The 26,987-nt window shown below is 32.6% G+C and overlaps 1 long non-coding RNA gene across 2 annotated transcripts in view; it reads right to left on the bottom strand.

Annotated features, from left to right (window-relative positions):
- Positions 1 to 4,466: 4,466 nt before the first annotated feature.
- LOC143255336 (uncharacterized) overlaps positions 4,467 to 26,987 on the bottom strand; it is a 32,753-nt gene continuing 10,232 nt past the window's right edge. The window contains exons 2-4 of one of the 2 annotated variants that reach the window (XR_013030558.1): positions 14,898 to 15,068; positions 8,997 to 9,372; positions 4,467 to 4,785 (exon numbers count right to left, since the gene is read on the bottom strand). This is a non-coding gene — a long non-coding RNA (uncharacterized LOC143255336). Of the gene's footprint in view, positions 4,786 to 8,996; positions 9,377 to 14,897; positions 15,069 to 26,987 lie in introns of both variants that reach the window. The other variant, XR_013030559.1, reaches the window with a different exon arrangement.

Below are 26,987 nucleotides of genomic sequence, written 5' to 3' on the forward strand. Positions count from 1 at the left end.
TACCTTTATCATTTATTCCTTTTGTTTGACATTTTAACGGGGAGAAAACTTCTAGATTATATTTCATAAATGAAACTGTAACTTTTGATTTATATTATTTAAGATTTCAACAAAATGTGCTAAGAAATTCTTTCCATTTCGCCACATACTAAAGATATTATAAATGTGTCAAAACCAGACTTGCAATTTTAAAGTATGTAAATTTACTTCTGAAATGTTCTGTGAAAAGTGAGCATGCAAAGATCACCGAGTAGAAGAGAAGATCTCATAACTAACTCACTATTTTGATTATAAAAATAACCTTTGTATTTATGATGAGTATTATTTCCATAGAATCTTTTTAGGTGACCTTTTTCATTATAATTAAGATTGACATAGAATAGCTTAAAGTATTAAAATAGAGAAGGACTTTAATTCAAAAGACAATTAAATAGCTTGCTGATCTAACTCGCAGCTTGTAATTTTATTCACATGATTTTTGAAAGTTTTTAAGGTGAAAAGTTGTTGTTGTTGTTTTTGAATTTCGCACAAAGCTACTCGAGGGCTATCTGTGCTAGCCGTCCCTAATTTAGCAGTGATTAAGTAAAACACGTAACGGTATTATATATTATTCGTGATACAAACAAATACTCTTTTTTTTTTCACTTTTATAGTACTTCTTTAACAGTATTAATGGTACCAGCATCTATTTTTCGAATTTTGGATAAATCAACTTTAAAGTTGCGATGTGAGCGTTTTTAGTATTTCCCAATAAAACTATAATACCCAACATAGAGTGGCATTAAATCAGTAGTACTTTGTGGTGATTATAATATAAATATTCCTTCGTGTGATTCAAAATCGCGTATGTGTAAAAACGAATTATTTAATTGAGCTGCTGTTTTGATTAGTTTTCGTAAAGTACATTAAAGAAGAAAGCCTTCCGAATAAAGTTATATCGTTGATGTATGATTGATGATAAACTGCCTTCATCTTTTGGCCTCTAACAGTTCCTGATCTTTAACACGTTAATGATTGATGGATCTTGTTCCTTTCAAAACATATGATATATTATTATAAATACTTCTTTAGGATCAGCTTCAAGCATGCAAACCAGAATATTTAAATAACAGGTTCTTTCTAAGACATAACTATAAAATATATACTTCCCTTGTTCACTTGAAAACTCGATGAACAGTCGAATGAATGAGTGACTTTCTGTATTTATAACTCACTAGTTTTTTTCAGATGTCACGATCAATTATATTTATTAATAACCACCACTTAAACCTTTTTCTTTCTAAATAACTTGTATTAATAAATTCAGAAATATCCATTCACATTCCTAGTTTTAGTTTGAAAATAATACTGTAAGAAATATCTTAAACTAATTTTTGCAATAACTCGATCATTCATTATCCATGACAAAAATATATATAAATAAAGTATCTAAGTTGACTAATTTTATCTTGTGGTTTTTTTTTAAGCATTAATTCTTTTGTTAGACTACGTCTCAAGTTGGATGAAATTAAATATATGGCGTACCCTTGATTCTCCGGCATGTTGATTGGAATTTTTGTTATACAAGAGATTGTAATTACACTTACTGAATCACAAGAAAGATTGGTTATGATTTATCACGATGTACAGAATTATTAAGACTAGAGGGAAGGAAGCTAGTCATCATCACCTACCGCCAACTTTTAGGCTATTCTTTTACCAACGAATAGTGGGATTGATCGTCACATTATAACACCCCCACTGCTGAATGGGCGAGCACGTTTGGTGCGACGGGGATTCGAACCCGTGACCCTCTGATTACGAGTTGAACGCTTTAACCACCAAAAACAAACAAACAATCGTTAATATTGTCTTCTTAACTCAACAATGAATTACACAGTAATATAACGATAAAGCGTTTATTGCTATAAGATACTATGTAGTGAATAGAATTCCGTGGTGTTACTAACACGAGTATCATGTTAAATCACAAATCTTTCTTGAACCTCAGGATTTGTAATTATAAGCTCCTGATGAAGCGACATGGAGAAAATAGTGCAATGTAAAATTATCTGGAGTTGTTATCGTAAAATAATCAAAGAAATGTATATAACATTAGTTACCAAGATATTCTGATACTAAATATTCGTTGTTGATCAACGCTCTGTAACTTTACCAATTAACGTAGGATGTTTTAAGCTTCCAAATAGAACACTTCTTAATGTCCATGTTAACAGGGTAGACAATTTACTAATGATGTACGGAATTATAGAATTTGTTATTATACAAATCAGAAAAAAACATATATATTTTTTTCAGCAAGCATGTTCCAAATTATGTAATTACCCGTAATTATTAAGATAAATCAAATCAAACCGAAAACAATGTTTGCAACATACACAACACATTCCTAGTAAATTTTAACTACACTAATCTGTACGTACCATATATAATTAATTTAGTAAGTAGTATTTCCGTCGAGACATAACAGATCAGTATATTAAATGTTTAAACTACATGGCATTTCAGTTCAGCCTTCTTGTATGTGTGAGTGCGCTCGATTCGTAATTTGAGGATCGCTGGTTCGAATCCTTTCCACAAAAAATACGCTTGCCGTTTCAGCAGTGGAAGCGTTATAATGCGACGGTCAATTCTATTATTATTTGGTAAAAGAATAGCCCACGAGTTGGCAGTTGGTAATGATTACTAGTAGCCTTCACTCTAGTCTTACACTGCTAAATTAGAGACGGTTATCCCAGATAGTCATTATGTAGTTTTGCGCGAAATTCAAAAATAAACAAACGAACATAATTACCCAATGAAGAATATAGCAAAGTATTGCACAAAATTAATATTTTTGTAGTATACACGCTAATTGTTTTTAAAAGTAAATAAAAAGCACTTCCCTTAAAATCAATTTATCAAATATATACTTTCATTGGTCTTCTTCATATGACTTTCTTATCAGTATTTTTTCTACAGGTCTTTTACCAGTTTGAAACGTTTTTATCCTCGTGGGTGGTCAAAACAAACTCAGTACATTTCTCATGAAGTGAACTTAACAACAATATTATCTCTCCAGGATCATCATCTTCATTCTTCCAAGTGATTAACAACAGTTTCAATAAAAGACCATTATGGTCTTCGAAATGGCTTTGTTTTTCTTAGATACGATAAAAGACATATTAATGTAAGATAGCATAGTTTTAGAGTGTTCCAAAATTTGAGTGTGATGTGCAAAATGTTCTTAGGCTAATGAAATTAATTTTATACTGCTTATGCCTTTATGTCATTTCCGTTAGATTTTCGGGTTTCTCCATGTAATACACATGCTTACAAATCATATTCTTGAAGTGAATATCAAAATATTAACCAATCTCCGATCATTAAACCGGATCATAAATACCTGTATTTCTGCAGACTGGTTGAAAGTTAATGAATATATGATCCTTATGCAATTATAAATTGTAATTTGTCTAAAGGTTACAATAACAGAAGACTTATAATGAAATAACTTTATTCAAAGCAAAAAATATGTCTCTATATTTAGTGTATAAATGTACTCCCCTTTTACAAAACTGTATTTTCACACACTTACTCTTACGAGTAAGTTTAAAGTTGCCTCTCCAGTTGTATCAAATTCATTCGAGTTTGATGCCTTTTAAACACAATTTTGATAATATCAATTTCTTTATCTCAACTGCTGTTTATAGATATTTATGAATAGCTTTCGATCAAATAGCTTAAATACTTTTGCTGGTTATATGATATCTATGACATTATATATTAGTATTTGGTATAATTTTATCTCCTTCTCATTCACGGGTGTCACTATATAAAACTTTATTTGATGTAAACTCTTTAAACATCGAGCTTATGCCTACTTACACTTTTAAAGTCATTTTGTACTTGTAATTTCAAATTATTAAAATACATTATTGTATTCTCAGGAAAACATATAAATAAACAAATAATTTAATACGTTAATTAGTTGACCAAAAATTCACCATCCGATAATATTTGTGAAAAAGATAAACTCGTGAACATTTAGCTCCTTACCATCATATTAATAAATAGATTTTCCAATTCCCTGTTTGTTTGTTTTGAATTTCGCGCAAAGCTACACGAGGACTATCTGCGCTAGCCGTCCCTAATTTAGCAGTGTAAGACTAGAGAAAAGGCAGTTAGTCATCACCATCCACCGCCAACTCTTTTAACAACGAATAGTGGGATTGACCGACACAATATAACGCCCCCACGGCTGAAAGGACGAGCATGTTTGGTGTGACGGGGTTTCAATTCTTTAATGCCTACTTGCTGCACTACTTGTAATAAAATATTAAAATTAAAAAAAGATTTAAAATTTTATTGTATAATTTCAAGTATATGTTCAATATGAGATTCTTTTGCTAACATAAGATAATTTCTGACGTTATTCAGACCAGCTACAATGTGAAGTACATATCACTTGGATTAATAAAGCAGGAGTGAGATCCATTTATTGTCTGCTTTATAAAACCTTACATTGTTTATATTTCAAGTAATTAGTTTACATTTTAACTTTACTAGGAACTTTTTTTTAGAAAATAATTAAAAACGAATATATAAATTGATGGATGAAGGACCACAACCAGACTAAACCAGATCTATCATTGCTACTGTAACGGTCATTAGTTGTAATTTTATTAATATCAAATTCCATAATTTGATCCTTACATAGACTTGCAACAGAGTAAATGGCCGTCAGACCATCACATGGAGACAGCATTTAGCTGAATCGATTTGTCCCTCACACACGCCTCTTTTCTGAAAGAGTAACACAAATATAGATATCTAGTTAGTAATATTGTAGCTGTTTACGTTTTTCACAAAAGCCAAATGTTTAATAATAGTGGCAAATGTATCTACCAATTATTAAATAATATTTCCTATTGTTTATGATCAGAACCATTCTATCAAATTGACGACATCAAATTTTACACGTTTCCTTACAAACCAGTGGCATATGTTTAACGAAAAGAGTAAAAAGCATTAAGTAAAATTTGTTAATAACCTTTTTTATGTCACTAATGTGATTCGTAATCCTATTCTATTGTTTTTTACTATAATATAATCATTCATAACTCGGTTTTTACTATAAAGGTTTGTTACATAGATGTATAAGAATTTGAATATGTTTCAAAACTACATTTTCTTTAATTAAAAAATATAATTCTGTGATGAAGATCGAATGAAAAACATCATTCGTAATTTCATAAAAGATAAATTACCAAATAAGTTTCTTTATATGAAATAAATAAGATTTATTAGCAACAACACCTGTTCTATTGATATATTTCCCTTAATGCTTTCTGTCTATGGTATTATGTAATATTATAGCTCATAAATCTTTATCAAGGGGCATGTTTCACACTAGGGACTGATATAGTATAAAATATATATAATTAAAAACCTTCTGTGTAAATATTACTCACTAATAAGATTTGTTCACTTAATCTGGCTTATCTGTTTGAGGGTAAAATATTAATATATGGATCATTAATCAACTACTCAAAAAAGGAATGTTTATTTATCAGTAAAACATTTTCTTACCAAATTGATGATGTTCAATATACCAAAAGATTTGTGCAAAATTTTGGCGTCATTTTATTTTCTGTTACAGTGTTTAACTCGCAATTTTAGGCTTGCTGATTCAAATCTCGTCACTGAGCTTACTAACTTCTTTATCCAGGGAGTCGTTATAATGTGAGGGTAAGTTTCAATTGTCGTTGAGAAAATAGTATTTGGCAATTAATGATGTTAACTAGCCTCCTTTTCTTTAGCCTGAATTAGACAGCTAACATAGATAGTTCTCGAACAGCTTTGCTCAAAGTTCAACAAAACATTTTTTTATTTCTTTGTAATAGAAGATAGTGCCTATAGTGGAAAGTTCTTAAAACCTAACACTTTCACTGAATAAAAGACACTGATGTAAAACGTAATAAGCATTTATTACAGAACAGATTATGGTGAGAGAATTCACACATTAAGAGCATGGAATGGCACAAATATTATTTATACTTATGCACATATTCCATGTTTAACAAACCATATTCTTCAAAAGAGTGTAATCTTAATAGGGAAAACATAAAACTTATGATTAAGTATATAATGTTTTTTTCAGAATTTTTCATAGATTTTGTTTAAATATATATAAATCGTGAAAACACAGACTCAGGCTTTATGAGATTAACAAAATAGCACTTGTTAATACTTCGAAATGCATTTACTCACCTTAGTTGATGCACGATTAGGAAACACTAAAGATAACCCTAACAGATGACGAAACGTATGACAAAATTTTAACTGTAATATTTATCTCCGGTGCTTAATCATGAAACGTAAGAAGTGCCATCTGGTATTTGTCATGTTTCGAAAATGTAATAGATAAAATATACTGACTTGGGACCGAAATATGAGAAAACGTAACACCGTATAGAGTTTGTGTGTAGGTTTTCTTAACTTTATTCAACACAATCGACGTGTAATACTTATTAGTTTGTTGTTGAGCAGAAAGGACATCTTTACTCTGCCTACAGTGGGTATTAAATCCACGCAGGCAAATAAAGTAATAGGGTTTCTCGTGTAGATGATGTTTATCACTGATTTTTACTTTTACTCATGATAGTGACATAAGTGTCATTTTATTTAAGCTGTCAATGTCATTTTCGTTCAGTTGTTATGATTTATTATCATATCCATGAATTAAAAATTAAATATAACAGCAGTCATGTTAACACTGCTTGTGATAAATTCTTTTAAAGGCAAAAACGCTATTCAGTTTCCTGCATCTATAGAAAAACAAGGGAAATGTATTTATATTTTAGCTAAACGTCATATCAATCTCTTTAACGTGTTAAGTTGATGAGAGTCTTAATTTTTCCCAAAATGAACAAAGTATTTACGTAGTTTTTGAAAATGAACAAACAAATAAACTTTCATACCATTCTCATTTATTTCTTACAATGTTGTGAACATTTGCTTCGTCTAATATTTCTCAGTGGTAGTTTTCTCACGTTCACCATTGTATTTTTTCTACGAAAATAGTCTTAAGTTAGCAAGTAAATTTATCTTTTTTGATGTTTATTTACTTACTTTAAATATTGTACAACAACTTTAAAACCGAAGTGACCAAAACCAAAACTTTAGCCCTCAAACTTACCTTCTGAGGCACTGCGAGACGTTTGTTTTTGAATTTCGCTCAAAGCTATACGAGGACTATCTGCGCTAGCCGTTCCTAATTTAGCAGTGTAAGACTAGAAGAAAAAGAGTTTGTCATAAACACACACTGACAACTCTTTGACCATCGAATAGTGGGATTGACGGTTACATTATAACGGCCCCACGGCTGAAAGCGCGAGCATGTTTGATGTGACGGAGATTCAAATCCATAACCCTCAGATTACGAGTCTAGTGCCTTAACCACCTGGCCACTCTGGTCCGTCTGTGAGAGGTTGTTCTTGTTGTAGTGGAAAAAGATCCTTTTTGTTATACTGTCGGTGACGGATACAAAAATCAGATTCATTTAAAGCAAAATGTGTTAATGATTATTTTTTTTGTGAAATAAAGTATTGGGAAATGAGGAATGTAATCACCTTTTGTATAAAATTACGTAACTTTTCTTTAATTTATAAATGCAAAAAATGCAACATACGTTTCATGATTTTAAAAGGATTCACTAAACGTTTTAAAATCGATTTCTGATTTCTTCTGTACATTAGTTAAGTTGCTGTTTTTGAAAGCTAAAAGATATTGAAAAGTTAACAGCTAAACTGCGCATCCTACGGATTTTATTAAATTAAAAGTAATGAAACACAAATTATACCTATTATTAGCAAGCTTATCCACATCTTTAAGGGAAAGCATTGTTTGTTTTGAATTTCGCACAAACCTACTCGAGGGCTATCTGTGTTTCTGAGAAAACCGTTTTTGAAAATTTTCTTTGAAAAATTGTATAAAAATTTACTCAAATTGTTTTATCACTAAAGCAAAAACATTCTCCATTAGAAATAGTTTTTTCTGAACATTTTATTTTTATTTTTTCTTAAAAATGCTATTTTTTTATTAAATATGGGTAATTATTGGATGAAACAATACAAATGAGTTTCCTGTACAATCTCACACTCAAAAGTGCATATGAATTACAATAGACAAGCTAAAGTTTAGCGTTTACAGATATCAACTTCGTTCTATGTATTTTACTTGTATGTTATTAAGTAGGAACTGCTGCATTATAATTAAGATAATCATGGCATGATTTATAAAACAAAAAGATAGGGTGAAATAAAATCTATGTTCCTACAAGTTTGATTATTCACGCTAAAACAGAATTTTTCATTCATAATAATATTAAATTGGAATGAAAAATTGGTAATAATATTTCAAATAAATGAAATATACAAATTATTTCTTAACTCTTATAATCTAGCACATTTTTTTACTAACTGAAACAATGTTTAACTTATTATTACTTAGTTGATTTAATTGTTATTAAGCGCAAAGCTATAAATTAGGCTATCAAAATTCGGTTTTTGGTGTTATACGCCTTTAGACATGCTGAAGCTAAATGTTAAACTATTTTACACTGTTTTCCGATATTTTTTTACATAACCTGTTATCAGCAGGTAATATTTCAGGCCAGGTGGCTAGGACACTCTACTCGTACTCATAACGTCGCAGCTTCAAATCCCTGTCACACCAACTATGCTTGCCCTTTCGACCGTGGAGGCGTTATAACATAAGAGTCAATCCCGCTATTCGTTGGTAAAAGGGTGGTCCAAGAGTTGTCAGTGGGTGGTGATGACTAGTGGATGGTAAACGAAATAATTCCATTTAAGTAAGAGTTGTTGTTTTTTTCTGATTTGCAAAAAAAATCCCTAAGTGATAGAAAAAAAATATTTTTAAAATCTTCATAGCTGAATTATGGAAAATTCGTTATTAAAAACAAAACAACTTTTAGGAAGTTTAAATTCACAGACCTGAATACATTTTGCACTTTACGTACATACTTGTTTCCAAAACACATAATCAAGTCGAGAACATAAACGGCCATTGTTCTGAAGAGAGGGTTTTGATAGATGTGATCGTATAGAGTTGCTATAATTTCAGATTGTTCAACTATTTTCATCACAAAAGCATTCATTGTAGCTGGAAGATTATGAGATTTCTTCATCCATGTTTATCATGATCCGTAATCTACGTCTTCACTGAGAGGATGACCTTATTACAACTGTGATACCTATTGCAGTCTGAATGGTTTATTGTGCAAGTTTTTCCGCTTCTATGGATAAAGTAATTGTTCCCGTCCTCTGTCCTTGGTTTTTCATTGTTTGCCAATTTCTCTATACGAATATTCTTTCTCGGAAAAGGAAGTGACATATATTCATTACTCATAAATTTTACCGTCATGATATTACACATTCTACACTTTTAAATCTTCGAAAAGTTACTAAAATACATAGGAACACATTATTTTTGCAGAGGACCATGAAACATTTACAATACCAGTATCCTTCAAATACACCAAATTAACAAGTATTATATTAAAGCAAATCAATAAAATAATTATTAATACAAATAAGAAAATATTATTTTGATGTTTGATTTTTAATTTTTTTATTGATAAGCAGATCTTCATGTACTTATTTAGACATTAGAATTTGTTTCAAAAAACAGGGCTTGCATTATTTTCTGCAACATCCATGATTGTAAGAATTTTTTTTTTTGCAATAGCTATATCTCAATTCTACAAGTACCCATATTATGATAGTTATTATAGCTCTTTCTTTTGAAGCTTAGCAAGGCAGATATCAATATCAATACATGTACTGGTATTTACTTTTATATATTTGACAACACTAAACGCAATATGAATAAATTAAGCCAATCAGAAATACTTAAAGCACGTGAAAACAGACCGTGACATGATCATTTGGCGCCGCTTACACAAAAGACTTACTGTATAAGTGTGGAACAAACCTAGCATTTTCTTGTCTCAATCTTTATGATATGGGTGTGAATAGTAAAGGCTTAAACTCTACTGTAATTATAGGGTGTTGCAGCGTTTCCATAAAGGGTTGCTATATTTATGGCTCTTGGTCTGTTCAGAACTACACTTATCTCTTGCGAGTATCATTTGAATATAAAACTATGTTCTTTAGATAAAACATAATAGTAGAAAAAACTGTGGTAAATTAAAGTTTTAAAAGCCGTGAAAGTTATTTGCTTTTTTGTTGCCGCTATTAGTCTATACTTTTGTTACACGTGTATTAGCAATGTTGTACAGAAAGTTAAGTTTCAAAATTATTATTATTAAATTTTAGGTAAATAGCTCTATACGTGACCGGACATGTAGACATAACTGACCATGTTCTACTTTGTTGAATTTCGCGCAAAACCACTCTCCAGATATTTGCAGAAGCCATACCAAATTTTGAAAAAAAAATTGATGAAAACAACTGTTTGATTTTGCCAACTCTTGAACTACTCTTATCAAAACGAATACTTGTAGTTGACAGTCATTCTTATAACGCACTAACGGTGTCAAATTTCAAAGCATTTGTTTTTTCTATAACAGAACGCAAACACTGGAACCTCAAACACACAATCCAGCCTTTTGGTCACTGGGTCCTTCGGCCATGTTTTAATTTCTATCACGAATTTTATGATAGAATGTAAGGTAATTTCATCATCATTACTTTAAAATACGAAAAAAAAGTTATATTAAAAAATATCTGAGGTAAGTAAACAGCTAATAAACATTTCCTTTACATTGGTGTCGTTGGGATAAATACACTATCTCATGTTGGTAAACAACTAATACACTTTTCTCTCCCAATTTTTTGTGACGTATGAAAACTACATCCAGCCATCTGATATCAGTAAGAAAGAAACTTATATTTCCCATTATTACTGAGATAAATACGGAAACTATACACACCTACATAACGTTAGTAAACAAATAATGTAGCACACATGTTCATCCTATTGTCGTTCCGAAGTGTAAAAATTATACACTGCTACTTGAAACTATTAAACAAACAATACGTACTTCATTCTATTTTTTCTCATATATATGAAGTCTATACAGAACCATCTGGCTAAATTTAGTAGAAAAGAAGAATATATTTTTTTTACTAAGCTTACTGAGAAAAGTTAGAAACAAGTATAATCTCCTTGTATTAATAGCATTGTAACGCATTTTTCCATTTATAGTTTTTGTTGAGTTTTTTTTTTGGGTGTTGGCAGACAAAAACGGATATAAGAAAAAACAACAACAACGTTTCCTTTAAAGTAATACGTTGATTTTGGTAGAATTCATGTGTCTAAGTTTTAACATCTAATGCATCATATTTCTCTTATTGCTTCCTTGTACATTTTCTTTATTTTGGTTTTTTTTATGAATTGTTTTCGTAATTATTTATATTTTAATAATAATGATATACTGCAATTTTTCCAAAGTTTCCTCTTATCTATTAGACCAAGTATCAAACTGAACAAAAGGACAACTTGCATTAAATATGAAAGTTACCCACAGTTTTTCGGTAAAAACAGAAATGAATACATATGTAAAAACGGCTCGTTTGGGTTGCGAATTTTTTTTACGTAGAGGAGTGAACAACGTTTCGACCTTCTTCGGTTATCGTCAGGTTCACAAAGAAAGAGAGAGGTAACAAGAAGAAAGCAATCAAATATCATTTCTTAACCTTAAAATTACAAGAACTGATACACATTTTAAAACAGAAATCCACCGAAAAATCACCCATACTGGACTATACATTCCTTGGGACTCAGCACATGAAACAAAACAAAAACTCAACATACTAAGAAACCAAATAAACACAGCCATAAACCTATGCTCACCAGATAAAATTAACGATGAATTAGAGAAAATAAGACAATACTTCATCAACATTAATAAGTTTCCTCCACAAACCGTAGAAAACATTATAAGCACACACCTAGACAAAAAGCAAAATCAACCAACAAAAGTAAACATATCTCACGAATCAAAAAATCACGAAACCATATACTGCTGCATACCATATATTCCCGACATCAGCAGAAAAATAACCAACATTTTGCAAAAACTAGTAACAAAATATGACATTCCAGTTAATACCAAATTTATTCAAAAACCAGGCATAAAACTGAGGTCTATGCTGTGTAAAAACTACACTGACAAACATCACACCAACATTATTTATAAAATACAGTGTGATAACTGCCACGATTTCTATATTGGAGAAACAAGTAGAAAAATGGAAACCAGATTTAAAGAACATAAAAAGTCACCTTCACACGTTTTCGAACACTGCAAGTCAAATAAACACAACATAACCATAGAAAACACTCAAATACTAAATAAAGAAACAAACATAAACAAACGCAAAATTAAAGAAGCTTTACTTATACAACAACTCAAGCCCAAAATAAACCAATACAAAGGAACACCTTTATATCTATATTAAAAAATAATATCATAAATAATAATAATAAAATATATAATATAAAATTATATATTCAAACATCTAAGCCCGCCCTCTACATTCCGACACTCAGTTACACAACCCCTTTCAAACGTGTGGTCAGCTTCCGGTCAGTTACCTCTCTCTTTCTTTGTGAACCTGACGATGACCGAAGAAGGTCTAAACGTTATTCACTCCTCTACGCAAAAAAAAAAAAAAAAAAAAATTCAACCCAAACGAGCCGTTTCGCATATATATTTCTCTACAAGTGGGTTTTCTCGACATCACTGAGAAATGAATACAATAAAGAATGGCATGTTTGTGAGAAGTTTCTGGAAACGCTGCACCAAGAACTATTCGGTATAAATTATAAATGTAAACCATTTCAACTGTTAGTGGCGCCCCCTCTGGGATAATACAGCTGGCAATATTTACGACGCTCAGATATTTTTATACCAATCACAAAGAAATCACTTATCTGCGAAATGCAGTTTCTTGAAACGTCATGCACTATTAACACAAACATGGATAGCAAAACAACAGAAGTAACACAGGTGAACAGCTGAACCAAATATCTTTACTCATATTAGTATAAATGAGTTGAAAAATAAAACGTAAGAAATGATATTTCAGTATTACGTATATAAAACTTTACTTTTTAACTTCACCATATGTATTTTAAAACATTTTTTCCTTGTTACATGTGACTTCATGGAGTATCCATTAGAATATCCTATTCTAAAGAACTTATCATTCAATTGTTCTGTTGAAACAGTGATGAATTGTTTACTACGCTCTTCATTAAGATAGTATCAAATTGGTTTGCTTTAAATTCGGAAATCGTATGGATAGCTTCTATTAAAACATTTATGTTCAGTGCTAAGAATCAACACTCACACTTATCTACCAACTTAAGATGATTGGTGTGCTACACTTTTTATGGTATAAATATAACACTTCTTAAACGCTTGCTTTGTATTTTGGAAACCACCTTAAGTTACTTTTAAACAACTGTTCACCGTTAATCTTGTTTTGATATAAAATAAAGTTCGATATGTCAAATGCAATTTCGCAAAATATTTTCAGTTGTTTCAAATGTATGGCGTACGTTTACAGTTAAGTAATCAATAACGTTTTACTTTCGCTCTTGCTTTTACGTCTTAAGAAATTCTAATGGGTTTTTACCAATTTCAATTTGGAAAAATAACATTGAAATAAGGAAAGTGAGTCGCGGCATATAAAGAAATACAGGATATATTATTTTTCCAGTAGTTTATATTCAAATTCAGTATTTAATTAGGCCTTAGTAGCATTACAAAAGTTATTTTATATTTGATCAATTTATATATTTTAAAAACTTTTATTTAAATAATCATATTCAGCAAATAATTAGTTTTATAAAGAATTTTCTATCACTTACAACAATATGTGTGTGTGTTTTCTTATAGCAAAGCCATATCAAGCTATCTGCTGAGTCTACCGAGGGAAATAAAACTCCTGATTTTAGCGTTGCAAATCCGTATACTTACTGCTGTACCATCGGGAGGCATATAATAATCTCATAGTGTAGTTGAAGTTATAAAATCCGTGAATTAACAGTTAACTATCTGTGTTATTAGTTGCCACGATACATCTTTTAAATTATGAGGGCCACGTAAAACAGCATTTTTACTAGAGTGTAAGTGTGACCAATGACATTCAGTCTCTTGCCTTGGCCAGACATGGCCAGGTGGTTAGGGCATTCGAATCGTAAACTGAGATCGCGAATTCGAATCCCCATTGCACCAAATATGCTCGCCTTTTCAGTCGTGGGAATTTATTACGTGACTGTCAATCCCTGTATTTGTTGGTAAAAATGTAGCCCAAGAGTTAGCGGTAGTTTTTAAATATATTTGCTCAGGTTTTAGTAAAACACTAATAACCGTTTTCTTCTGTTGGCTTGTGAAACAAGAATAGTGTGAATGATAATAATAATATGAAGAACAAATTTATGAATTTTTAATTTTGTCTAACAATAGAAATATCAACGTGGTTTTAACTGTCTTAGCCGTTGGGATAGAAGTTACTGAGTGTTGTTTCAAGAACAAGTATGTTTTTAAGATAGTTTTTCCGCATTTATTTTACTAGAAATTTTGTCAAATTTCTGAGAGATACCCATTATGAACAACTATAATGGTTCATGAAACTAATCTAAGAAGGCTCAGACATTGAGTTCTTGAAATCTATCCACTTGGCTGTCAATAATAAATAATTTAAGCCACTTAACACCAATGAACAGTACACTCTTTTCTGTAAGATAAAGTAATTATACCTAGACACTATAACTTCACATTACACTGTTTTAAAATTGTGTTACAAATCACCATAATTTTCGTATTTCAACTCATATCGGAGGAAATACTAGTGACTTACTAATCTTTCAGCCAAAGACATTGTATCAGGTTCCTGATAAACAGTTCATTTCCTGATAGCGGGTATCCTTCCAATGCATTCTCAGACCTTCTTTCTAAAGCGTTCGCAGTAAGGTTCCACCTTGAGCCATCCGCCACTAAAGGATTATGTTCGGAGCCGGAAGTCAAGTCGCTGTACAATGAAAATTTAATATATTTTCAATTTTGAATATTTTTTCAGGATGGCTCCTCAACGTTACACGATTTAAAGAATTAAAGTTCGTCACTCTTTCAATTTATCAATCTAATATTTTATTCATTTTATATATTCTTCCATCTTTCTCTAACGAATATGGGAAAAACTGCTATATCATCAGTAAATCAATCTTTTGTCAAAATATAAAACACAATATGGCACGTAAAATTTAAAGAAAAGAAAAAAATGCAATCGAGACTGCCAGAAGAGAAAGTCGACAGAAAAATAACAGATGCCTACTAGATAACTGTTATAAATAGAGCCAAACTAAAATTATGGCATGAACCTTGATTCTGGTCATGTCATAGACGCCAGAAGGAAGGGGTAAGAGAAGGAAATTGTCCCCCTTACATTTTACAATAAATTGTACTTGTTATGATGTAAACTTAACATCATAGTTAAACTAAATATTTGAAGTAAATTCTCATTAAAACTCTAAATTTGTGTTTAAGCACACATAGAACATGTTATTTTCATTTGTTGACTAACGCTGTAAAAGCTGATCCCATGTTTTGCCCCCGCTTTTAAAGAATATATCTGCAAGAACCCGTGATTTGTGTGCCAATAATCTTCTTTTCTTCTCTACTTCAGTATATTTCTGTAAAACCATAGGAAACTCTTTTAATTTTTATTAAAATAATTTAAATTATTATTCCACCTCTTTTTGTTTGGGAACAAATTAACAAATATTTCTTTATTTGTCTTGATTTTGTTTAGTTTATATGTTTCAGTATTATTATTAATATTGTTGTCATTAGTCTTATTATACCTTTAAATATGTATAAGTTCGTATTTTATATAAGTTTCATGATTATTATTTCTCTTCTACTTTATGTATAGTCCCCAGTTGGTCAGCGGTAAGTTGTAAGATTTACGCATTTGCAGTTAAAAGTCGGTGTTCAATTACCTATTGTTTAGGTTTGCTCTAAAACAACAAATATTATGTATACTTTGTTTGTTTGTTTGTGGAACAAAGCTGCATAAAATACAGGATTGGAATTCATTCTATTGCAAAAAACGCAAACTAACGTGGCAGGGGTTTAGTTTAGAGAGAGAGAAATCAGATGAGTTCTCTCTCCAACTGGGGTGTTCAGGAACGTTGTAGTTCCTCTTCGTCCCCTTACATGAGAGATTTTTTTAAAATATCCGTGGAATTTTTACTTTATTTTTAATATTTCAAAAATGGAGTGGGGTATTTGTGAGTGAGAGGAAGGACGGGAAAACTGGACGAGAGCAGCGAAAGTGAAGTGGGCCAGACCTTGGCTCGAGGACGGAGTACACTGGCAGCTGGTGAATTGATTTTTAAAATTTACTATGATTGATTTGATACCCTGTAACTGGGTAAACGGCCCTTTTCAGAATGAGGCTGGGACCTACAGGTCTGATGCCAGAGATTTTGCTGTGGGGGGAAACGGGAGTACCCCGAGAAACCCACTTTCACGGTCTGGGTGCCGAATAATCTACCCAGACTGTGCCCGGAAGTAGCTGGAAAGATATTGCAGTGATAACTGTTAAATATATCAAAGATTTATGTACTGTTAAGTAGTTTTGTGGATAATTCTTGGATAATCCTTTCTTCCTTCTTAATTCAGACGTGTATGTAAAAGCAAGTCTGGCATTAACGGTGGGGAGAAAAGAAGGTACCTATGTAAACATTTACAGCGTCATCAAATGTTAGGCAGCGGAAGTAGCAATGACAAAGGTCTACATTTCTTTTTTCTTTAAGACATCTGGAAAGTTGTTTGTTTTATAAATAGCGACCCAAACTCATCTACACTGTAATGATGAGACCCTGGGCCTGTCGTGTCCACGAGCTATCCTATTTATTTGTTTTGTTTAAACTCATTTTCTTATCTACGATCCACAACACAAACATACAAACGTTATCTTTCAAACTTTGAATTATCTGATAAGGCCTTGTCGTTAAGGCGCTCGCCTCGCAATCTATGGGTTCCAAATTAGTCAACAATCATGGTCGCTCTTTTAACTGAGTGTCTTTTTCAATTTGACGGTCGATTTGATTTGGTTTATTTTGAATTTCGCGCAAACCTACACGAGGGCTATCTGCGTAGGCCGTACCTAATTTAACAATGTAAGACTAGAAGAAAGGCAGCTAGTCATCACCACCCACCGCTAACTCTTGGGCTAACCTTACATACTAAAACATAAGTTGTATAATTTATAACTTCTCCAAACTCTATGGCCTGGCGTGGCCTAGCGCGAAGGCGTGCGACTTGTAATCTGAGGGTCGCGGGTTCGCGCCCGCGTCGCGCCAAACATGCTCGCCCTCCCAGTCGTGGGGGCGTTATAATGTGACGGTCAATCCCACTATTCGTTGGTAAAAGAGTAGCCCAAGAGTTGGCGGTCGGTGGTGATGACTAGCTGCCTTACCTCTAGTCTTACACTGCTAAATTAGGGACGGCTAGCACAGATAGCCCTCGAGTAGCTTTGTGCGAAATTCCAAAACTACTACTATAGCACAGCACATCAACCAACTTACTCACGTACACTTCACTAACTGAAAATAAATTGATTACTAAAATTAGCCCAGACGATTTCACTTGCAAGCTATTTTGACAACATACAAATCAAAGACCTAATAATTCAAGTCTATCGAATGTATTGTAAGAAATTAAAATAATCACCTGTGTACCAATATGTTTTTTTTCAAACTAATCGATGTAAAGTATGTGTTTTTCTTATAGCAAAGCCACATCGGGCTATCTGCTGAGCCCACCAAAGGGAATCGAACCCCTTATTTTAGCGTTGTAAATCCGTAGACATACCGTTGTACTAGCGGAGGACCCGATGTAAAGTAAAACGTTAGATAGATACATTTAATCTATATATATATATATATTTGTTTGTTTTTTATTTTTGTTTTTTTTTAATTTCGCACAAACCTACTCAAGGGCTATCTGTACTAGCTGTTTCTAATTTAGCAGTGTAAGAATCACCACCCACCGCCAACTCTTGGACTACTCTTTTACCAACGAATAGTGAGATTGACCGAAACAATATAACGCTCGTACGGCTGAAAGGGCAGGCATGTTTGGCGCGACGGGGATGCGAACCCGCGACCCTCAGATTACGATATATATATATATAATAATAATATCAGCAACGCGTTGTTCATTTTGTTAGAAACTCGTTTCACTCTTCCGTGTACCAGTACTTATGAGCTTTCGGTTAGTTTCTAAAAGTGTGAGTCCCTCAACGGCACAGCAGCATGTCTGCAGATTTACAACGCTAGAAACCGGTTTTCGATACTCGCGGTGGGCATAGCACAGATAGTCCATTATGTAGCTTCATGATTATTTACAAACCAAGTGGTGTTAATATTTTGTTATTCGTTTGAAAACCTTGTTTTTGTTTGTTTTTACGATTTGGTTTCACTTCTCTGTGCACCAGTAATTATGAGCTGTGTTAATATTTTGATTTCATTCAAAGCAATTTTAGTCCTTTATGTCCTACAAATAAATACCTGAAAAAAATCCGAATGATCGTTTGTAACCCAGTTATTAGTTATGTTAATAGTTATTACAGTATTAAAATCGGAATCCATTTGTTTCTCCGGATGCATCTTTACATTATGTATATTTTATGCCAAAAGTGTCTTCCCCTCGACTCTTCAGATATCTTGACTTATCATTAACTGAGTGCTTGGGAAGAGAAAGGGCATCAAACTTCTGCACGAAATAAAAGCAGGACATACAGAGAAGAAGACTGAGTTCTGTAGCTACCTTATTTATAAACCAGATCGATATTCAAGACCAGTATGTGATAATTCTGAGTTAAATACGTTAATGATCTTCCCACATAAATGTATTCAATGATACAATGCCGTGTTACAACTGTATGTATAGCTGTCCTTAATTTTGAGCTACAAGTCTGTAACAACCAGTACAGCTTTTTACAGCTCTTTGAACTGAAAAGCTGGATTGATTGTTACTTTCATGAAGTGCTCACAGATAAAAGTGCGGAGCGTGTTCAGCGATTGATGTTTCTATTTCTGAACCATCCGTTCCGTAACCCAACACGTTAACTACTAGGCTACATCCAGCATTAATACATTCTATGATTTATGGGTAATTGTTTTCGGAAATAGATCAAAATAAAAACAAACAATGAAATTAATACTTTTAATGCTTTAATTATTCCTTATTGCATTTAAAAAGACAGAGGGTTTAGGCTATGATAAAAACTCGTTTTTCTTATTACTTTTTACAGTATTGTACTCCTCAAAATAAATTATGGAATGATGAGATAATTGTATGTTATTATTTCATTTTGATCGTACTACATTTTCTCCATTGTTATGGGAACACTTTCTGTATCGGTTTCTAAGCAGAATGGAATCCATATCCTATCCAATAACTTAGAGGTAACCCACCAATCCAACACTACTGATAGCCAATGGTTAACATGTCACGCGTGGTGTCTTGATCTTTCGACCGAAATAAACACCCGTATCACAAGTGTGCGTTCGGTGAACAATAGGTAGAAAGATAGAAAAACAACTGAAATGCTAGATCAATAACTGAGAAAATTTACTATTGCTTGTACCTACAGTATTAAGTTGGGCACGTGATAAAACACTAGTAGCTAATTTTCTCTCTGCCTACCTACTTTTCTAATTCTTTGTTTCGCCAAATTTGAATATTTTTATTTGATTATCTAGGCTGCATATGTAATATTTAATACACACCACCAGGTATACGGTTCGTTGAGTGACGAATATGTGCGAGTTAATCAAGCATGATCCCCAATGAGACTTTCTACTCACTCCCCTTGTGCCTAGACAAGCAGAAATCAACGACCGTCTTACATTAACTTGTTTATCTTTACAAAACTGAGTAATAGAACTTTATAGAGAATACCTTCAAGATAAGTTGAACTTTCTCTAACTTATATTTTGTTTCATCTACGTGCCATGTTAGATCTAGTTTAAGTGCCCCTCATTAATTCAGTAGACTTTTAGAGTTATGTTTTCAATTAATCAAATTATTTGACAAGAAAATATTTAAGAAAAGCTACAAAAGAGAAAAAAGATCATATGAAACAATCAGCTCACCCCTTTGTAGAATATCTTATGTAACATTTCTAATCTAAACAACAGACAACTATAAACAATCTTATGTAACATAGATAATTATCTATCATTTAAAAACAAAAACGTTAAAATAAAAATATTTGAAACAAAATAAACTGCATAGTTATTTGAAGGTTTAACGGTGTATAAAAAACATTTGATTTTACAATAAGCATAACTTTGACTTCTAATAAATTTATATCAAATTATATTATTAACAGGATTCATTTTACATAGTTACATTCCACAAGTGACGGTAATATCTCAGGTACGATGAAACCTTGTAACTACCTAAAGCCGTTTTGTTCATTTCATAAAATGATAACAATAATTAAATAACATATTTTTTATCCACGCTATCAACGACGTGAACCAATCAAAAAATTGTTTTACTTTTTATTTCAAATTAATAAGAGTTCTAACTACATTTATCAACATTCATTAATATTATAGAAGGCAGAAAACACAATAGGCTATCTGCGCTCTGCATTTCACGTAAAATCTAACCCCAGATTTTATCGTTGCAAGTTCTCAAATTCACTTCTCACCCATTAGAAAGACAACACAAAAGTTGTAATAATTCTATGTAGTGGTTCCAAAAATGTAACAAAAGACAAATAACTCCTTTAGAGTGATGTTAAAGACGGCTTCCAGAATATCACGCAAGGTGAACCACCCTGCACAGTTAAGTACATTTAACCTTTGATAAAGACACACCTATCTAAACACATATGCTTCTTTCGTTTTCAAGTACAAAAGTACACTGTGAGATATCTGCACTGTGCCAAATGTAGGTTACGAAACTTGTTTGTTTGTGGGTTTTTTTTGTTCGCCATTTAAGCCACCTGACTCACTTGTTAACCACTGAGAAAATCACATGCACTCCTTACTGACTACAACGAATTCAGTATGTTTTTTATCTCTTTATGTACAATATACATACGTGTACTAAATATGTAATTATATATACAAGCTTGGGTAGTTAACTTCCATTTATCTGCATAATTAGATACTAAAGTTTACAAGTCCTAAAGTTACATTTTATCCTACAAACAAAATAAACGTCTGTATGACATCAAAGATAGTCTGCTTTTATTACATATATTTTTAGAGTTTTGGTTCGCCACCAAACAAGCAATTATTGCCAGAAAACCGAAATGTTCCCCGTTTGTTTTACAGCAAAACCACATTAAATTATCTCTTGTGTCCACCGCGGGTAATGAAACCCCGGATACTAGTGTTCTAAAACCGTAAACCTACCGCTGTCCAACCACGGGACGTAATGTTTGCTTTGTATGAGTTTAGAAGGCCTAACATTGATAAAACTTGAAGTGGAAAAATATATTTTTGTGAATTTTTACTGGTGTTAGTTGAAGCTTATTAACATATGTTCAGGTTTTATTATATTCAGCCAAATAAGCCAGTAATGTTCTGAATACCAGTATTCGAGTCTCCGGTAGCACAGTTGTATGTCTGCGGACTCACACCGCTAAAAACCAAGTTTTGATACCAGTGGTGGCAGAGCACAGATAGCCCATTGTGTAGCTTTGTGCTTAATTTTGATCAGTCAGTCAATGAGACCAGTATTCTAAATTACTCTGCAGCAGATCTAAAAATTCATATATTTTATAGAGTTTTATATTACCACTACTTTAACATTTAGATCTGAAGGCTAAATAGAATTAAGTGTATCTAAACAATGTATTAGTATGTTTTCTTAATAATTGTTTGAAGCGTATCTCTCATAAATGTTGTTATAAATATTTACAAAATTAAATTTGTGTGCATAACAAATATTATAGATTCATCACAATATATCAGATCCAGTATCATAATATATTATTATAGTCTTAACACCTTTTCTAAGCTAGAAAATTTGATTATAGTGAATTATACTTCTTGTAATACATTAGCATTAGGCCTATTACATTCTTTAACACAACATTCTTTATTCAGTCCTTTGGGATTTTTCCAGAAGAAAAGTATATACTAGTATAAAATTTACGACACAAATAAATCTCAAAGTTGTTGTCAAAACTTGAAACATCAAACCACATTCTCTAATGAATAATTATAACTTAAATTAATTTTTATGTGTGTATTAGGGTTTGATACAAAGTTATACATTGGACTCTTTGTGCTTTACACACCACGTGTATCGAAGCACGATTTTAGCAAACCTGCAGGTATATCACTAAGTCCCTAATAAAATAGTTTCCATAACACATAATGTACAAAACTTCTTATTAATACCCACGCAAACCTCTGTTTCATCTTTTAGTTAACCATATGTTCAAAGTGACCATGTGACCTGGAAAGTATTGACATATGCAATCATGTCGTGTATTTTTATATTTCAATCCGAATTTGTTATTTCCCTTATACAAACTTTTCATACAGTTGTTTCTTAGCCATAAACTAAACGTATCTTAAGAATTTTAATTTTACCCTGTGTTTCTCTCAAACATTAGTTGTAAATGTTCAGTTAAACTCTGTGTACTTTCCTTAATGTCATTACTGGTACCTTTCAAAATTAAAATATCCTGTTTTTCAGATCAGCTCACCCATGTAATCACTATACTTTAAATCATGGATACCAAATGTATATGAATATTTTTTTACTTAATACTCCTATATCTTTGAACAGAAAATGTTTAATTTTTAATCTGTTGGGAAAAGAAATTGAACTTATACACAAACTTAAGGACATTTTATTGTAAGCTGAAAGAAGTCTGAACTAAATGGCCGTACTCCTTGTTCCAGTAAGACGGCTAAGCCTTTAAATTCGTTCCTGTTTTCACGCACAAAATCGGTCATTATGTGACATTAATACAATATCAGATAATACTAAAACAAAAGAGATCAACGTTTAATTTTTAGCATGTTGAGAGAATTATTATAATACTTGTGAAAGTATAATCTGCAATGTTTTTACTTTAATTTCTACTTTTTACTTAATACATTTAATATACACTGCTGGCCAAAATTTTAAGGCCAATGAACATAAAGAAAAAATATGCATTTTGCAATTTTACACTCTACTTAAGTTGAGCTTCGAAAGATGAAAATAAGAAATGGGAAATTAAAATAAAAAACTTTTTTAGCATTTAATAGAGGAAATGTGAACACTATGAAATTAGTCTAAATACTAGCTGGTCAAAAGTTTAAGACCATAGCAAAAAGAAGTGCTAAACAGGGTATGAAATGCTCAACAAAAGGTCTCAGTAGTGAGTTACACAGCCGTCATTGCGATAACTGGAAACATTCGTTTTGGCATGGTCGATATAAGCGTTTGCAGAAGGCTGGCTGGAATTTTATTCCAAGTGGTGAAGATGGCTTTACGAAGATTATGCACTGTTTCAAATTGACGTCCATTTCTATAGAAATGCCCTTGCCATCCACCCCCAAACATTTTCAATGGGGTTCAGTTCGGGTGAACGCGTTTGATGGTACAAAAGAATCACTTTATTCGCCATGAAAAAGTCATTTGTCCTGCGGGCATTGAGGATTGCAGCGTTATCCTTTTGAAAGATGCAGTCATTTCCACACAAACGAGGGCCTTCAGTCAATAAGGATGCTCTCAGAGTCCAACATGCTAATGTGCCCAGCTGCTGTTTGGTGCTCCTGTATAACCTGAAGCTCCATTGTTCCATGGAAGGAGAAGGCACCGCAGATCATGATGGAGCCTCCATCACTGTGTCATGTAGAAAATGTCTGTGGTGGGATATTGTTATCATGCCAGTAACGTTGGAAGCCATCTGGACTATCCAGGTTATTTTTTTTTCTCATCAGAGAACAAAACCTTCTTCCGCTTTTCTACGTCCCATGTTTTTGCGTCTGTAAGGGCCTTAATCTGGCTCGACGATTGGCTAGTGTCTTGCCGAACAACCCGTCGAATCCTCTTGCTCAACGCCGGCGAAATTTTCTTGAGTTGTCCACTTGAAATTCTCGTTCCGTATCCCTCAAGGTCTTTTAAGAAATTTGCAACAGCAGTTTTACTACGCCTAATCTCACCAGCAATGGCACGTTGACAGAGACCTTGCTTTTGCAGCTCGACAATTCTGCCACGTTCAAACTCTGTCAACGTTTTAGCCTTTGCCATGTTTTTACCTAATGTAACACAGAAGATGTCAGTGAGAGATGTTGACAATGCTAATGCTTGAACACAAATAGCTACATTTCGTTACGTGTTTATCTATTAACGCTTCGTTTCAGTATGGTCTTAAACTTTCGACCAGCTAGTATTTAAGTTAACTTTATAGTGTTCACATTTTTTCTATTAAGTGCTAAAAAGTTTTTATTTTTTATTTTTCCTTTTCTTATTTTCATCTTTGGAATAAGTGGTTGGGTCTAACAATGCAAAATGCATTTTTACTTTATGTTCATTGGCCTTAAGATTTTGGTCAGCAGTGGAAATGTGAAAGAACAGTATAACTGAAATAGGCATTAGCTATAATAACACAGCATTAATGTAAATCCAAAAACACAGGTATAAATCTAGCAGAAGTAGAGTTATAATAATCTAAAATCAACGAAGTTACTACAAATCAGCTTATGAATAAAATAATCATCATTTCAAATAAAGTGGTACATACATACTTCATGATTTACTGTTAGTTTAGACTAGTTTTCCATTATCATTTATTAAAAATATACATCTCAAACAATAGAATACCAAATGATCTGTTTTCGACTATGTTCCTTTATCTAGCTACAAATGTATCTAGTTTGTTTATTGTTAGTATTATACTTTATTCTGGCCAGGCTCCTACCCTTTAATAATGCTAAGTATTACCATTTCAAATAGCCTGAAACTGAATTAAATTTTAATTTTAATTTAAAAATTAATTAAATATCGAGATGTATCAAATTTATGATATTTGCCATAAAGATTGATACAAATATATTTTAACACACAAATAATAATGCAGTTTATAATAGCAATTATTACAAACAGTTTTTACAAATAATGATTGAAATACCAAAGTGTTACAAACTTACAAACAGTATCGAGTATTCTATCCGATCCGTAACATCCTTAATATGTTATTAAGGGTTCACGACGAGCGAATTAATTCTGAGTTGATATAGAAACAGTTCATTTAACGGGAAGCTAGCTAACCTTTCGCTTATTACACGTGAATTTTTCACCACTAAAGTTATATAACGTCTTCGTAAAAATTCTAATGTTCGATGTTAATCCGCTGAAGTTAAATTGTTTGTAATGCTCGAAATCTATAAACGTTCCTGGTCAGATATCTGTAATTTTCCGATTAATAAACGTTAATCACAGTTATAGCTTCCGAGGTTTACTGTATATCGACTCTAGTAAACACCAATAGTAAGTACTCTTCCTGCTTTAAGTCCTGCTTTTTTACTTAATACTCTTAATATACGAGGGCTGTTAAAAAAATATGCGGGCTGACGTCATAAAACAAAATGTACTTTATTTAGAAGTTACAGGTCTGGGACCCCTTCAAAGTACTCTCCTCCCCAACGCACACACTTATCCCAACGGTGTTTCCACTTGTTGAAACAGTCCTGGTACGCTTCTTTTGTAATGTCCTCCAGCTCCTTCGTCGCATTTGCCTTAATCTCGGGAATCGTCTCAAATCTTCTTCCTTTCAAGGGTCTTTTGAGTTTGGGGAACAAGAAAATATCTCAAGGAGCAAGGTCAGGTAAGTAAGGGGGGTGGGGAAGAACAGTGATCGAGTGTTTGGCCAAAAAACTCACGAGTTCTGAGGCACAAATTTCGCAGCAACGCGGTGCATCTTCAATTTTTCGGTCAAAATCTCGTAACAAGATCCAACTAATATCCCACACTCTTCAGCAAGCTCCCTGACAGTCAGACGTCGATTTGCCCTGCGCCAGGGTGTTGATTTTGTCGACGTGTGGGTCGTCAGTTGACGTGGAAGGACGTCGAGGACGCTCATCATCTTCAATGGACTGTCGACCATCCTTAAAACGTTCATGCCACTTGAAACATGCCGTACGCTTCATAGCAACATCACCGTAAGCCGTGTTAAGCATAGCAAAAGTTTCAGTCGCAGAGTTTCCAAGTTTAACACAAAATTTCACAGCAAGTCGTTGCTCCTTCAGGTCATTCGTTCTGAAATCCGCCAAACGAAAAAATCGCACTTCACTTAAACCCGCCTAGCTATTACACAAATGAAGATATCTGCAATCGGGAAATGGCGTCCTAATCAGCTGATCTGTGCAAACCTAGCGACACCAAGCGGATTCCCCTGGAACCAACTGGAGCCGCGCAATTCAAACAGTCCGCGTATTTTTTGAACAGACCTCGTATATATGTGAAAAAATAACATAACTGAAATATGCATCTTTATAACCTTACTTATACTGATTTTGTAATATAATTTTACGATCCATGTAAAGTATGCACTTACATACATTCATATAAAGCAATTAGCTCGCCTATGAGCTAATATAAATAATATATTATTTACAGTGTGTTGAAATAATACGGTGTCAAAGTGCTATATCTGCGGAAATACAATGCTAGAAACCTGTGATTAGTGGACCACAAATAACCCATTGTGTAGCTTTGTGCTTACCTTCAAACAAACAGACTTTCCTCTTCATTCGTAAGACTTGTTTGTCGTATATATTTGTTTCGTGTTTTTTTGTTGTTTTCTTTGCAATCTAATTTTCTTTGTTTTAAATACAACAATTTAAAAATATATATCCAACGTCATTGCCCCTAATAATGGTATTTAACAAACACACAATGCAATAATGGGCGT

The sequence above is a fragment of the Tachypleus tridentatus genome, chromosome 7 (genome assembly GCF_004210375.1).
Source record: "Tachypleus tridentatus isolate NWPU-2018 chromosome 7, ASM421037v1, whole genome shotgun sequence".
NCBI classification, from domain to species: Eukaryota; Metazoa; Arthropoda; class Merostomata; order Xiphosura; family Limulidae; genus Tachypleus; species Tachypleus tridentatus.